At 42.2% G+C, this 2225-nt stretch overlaps 1 pseudogene; it reads left to right on the forward strand.

The window, feature by feature from the left end:
• Positions 1-1277: 1277 nt before the first annotated feature.
• LOC145521882 (dolichyl-diphosphooligosaccharide--protein glycosyltransferase subunit DAD1 pseudogene) lies at positions 1278-1608 on the forward strand (annotated as a pseudogene).
• Positions 1609-2225: the final 617 nt, after the last annotated feature.

A 2225-nucleotide genomic window follows, 5' to 3' on the forward strand; every position in this document is an offset into this window, starting at 1 on the left:
CTCTCAGAGCACTTACTTCATTATACTGCTATTTTTTGTTTAGATGTTGGTCCTTCCAATTAGGAGTGTATCACAAGCTCCTTAAGCAAACTCATTTCCCCAAACCTAATTGCTAGAATCGAAGCATTCAATAAATACTTGTTTTATCTAACTAAATGGACATATTTGATTCACTGTTTCTTAAAAACAAAAAAGTGAATTTTACTTGTTAACGAGGCATCTTTAGTGGTTGGGCTGGGATCTTTGAAAATGAAAAGAACAACTTTTTGTTCCTCAGGGCCTCATTAGTTTCCTATTGTTGTTAAAACAAATCACCCTGTACTTAGTGGATTAAAAAATGCAAATGTATTATGTAGTTCTGGAGGTTAGAAGTCTGAAATGGAATGGCAGGCTCTGCCCCTTTCGCAGGCTCTAGGGGAGAACTGCTTCCTTGTCTTTCCCTCATTCCTGGGTCTGTTGCCAAGGAACTGCATCATCACATCTTCTCTGACCCTCCTCCAACCTCCTTCTTTTCTGTAATAAGTACCCCTGGATAACTGATAATGCTATCAACAAGGAAGAATGGTTAGACAAATTGATACAGTTCCTTTGGAAACCAGTTCAGTAATACCTTATGAAGTTGAAAATGTACACACCTAATGGCCCATAAATTCCTTTCCCAGAGTATATTCCCTAGAGATGCTATTGGATGTTTCTGCCAGAGGTCACATATGAGACCATTCAGGTTAGCATTGCTCCTAAGAGTGAAAACTAGGACACAATTTAATGCCCATCAATTGAAGAGGTGAAAAACAAATTGCTGTATATACATACAACAGAATGGGACTCCCTGGTGGCACTAGAGATAAAGAACATGCTTTTCTATGCAGGAGACATAAGAGACATGGGTTTAATCCCTGGGTCAGGAAGATCCCCTGGAGAAGACCATGGTAACCCACTCAAGTATCCTTACCCGGAGAATCCCATGGACAGAGGAGCCTTTCAAGCTACCACTCATAGGGCTGCACAGAGTGGGCCATGACTGAAGTTGCTTAGCATGCACACACAACAGAATGGCTTGCAACAGTGAAAATGAATTAACTGTAACTACACACATCGACATGTTTATCAAAATAATGCAACACTAAGCAAAAAATGTAACAGGTGAATGCATATGAAATGACACCATTTATGTAAATGACAAAATGAGTAAAATTAAATAACAGCAAACATAGTTATGTCTGCTTGGGTCTCCTAGAAGTTTAGGTTACGTGGGCTGGAATATTGAGGGTGTAGTCATGTCGGCATCAGTGCTCACCTCACAGTTCTCAGAGGAGTCCTTGGATTCCCTTCCTCTGTGTCTCAAGTGGTTGGATGCATATTTCCGTATATACTGCTAACCAGGAGGCTGCAATTTGGTTATTGTGTCCTCGTGGCGACCTTCCCTTCAGTTCTTTCCTCTTGGGCTTCATCTCTTGTGTGGGGAGCTTCATTTTAGAGGTTAACCTGAGAATACAGATCAACCCACAGAGCAAAATGAATTTCCTGGATATCTCGCTGGAGGGAGGCTTTGCTGATTTTCTTTTTGCCAGCACCATTCTGCACCTTGTCATGAATTTCATTGCCTAAATCATTCCCATTTACTTAATGGAGGAGTAGGAGAACAGAAGAATGTTCACGTTTTGATTTCCCCTGTATAAGAGCTCTCGAGGTTGCAGTTTGTTGAACACACGGATTTTCTTCAGATTTACACTTACTACCAACTCTGATTTGGGACGCAGTGGATAGCCCTGAGAAGTTCCCCAGCTTCCCTGTCAGAACAGCTTTGTAACGAGCATTTATTAGCACAGCCTCTGCTTCCCATGAAGTATGACCTTTTTTGCCTTCCCTGTTAAAAAAAACCCTGTCGCTCGTAACGGCTCCCCTCATAGCTCAGCTGGTAAAGAATCTGCCTGTAATGCCTGAGACCCCAGTTCGATTCCTGGGCCGGGAAGATATGCTGGAGAAGGGATAGGCTCCTCACTCTAGTATTCTTGGGCTTCCTTTGTGGCTCAGCTGGTAACGAATCCGCCCACAATGCGGGAGATCTGGGTTCGATCCCTGAGTTAGGAAGATCCCCTGGAGAAGGAAAACGCTACCCATTGAGAAGGGAAAGGCTACCTATTCCAGTATTCTGGCCTGGAGAATTCCAGGGACTATACAGTCACTCCTAAAAATAAACAAACATTAAAAAAAAAAACTAAATA

Source organism: Giraffa tippelskirchi, chromosome 9, assembly GCF_054371585.1.
Source record: "Giraffa tippelskirchi isolate mGirTip1 chromosome 9, T2T-mGirTip1v1.2.pri, whole genome shotgun sequence".
Lineage (NCBI taxonomy): Eukaryota > Metazoa > Chordata > Mammalia > Artiodactyla > Giraffidae > Giraffa > Giraffa tippelskirchi.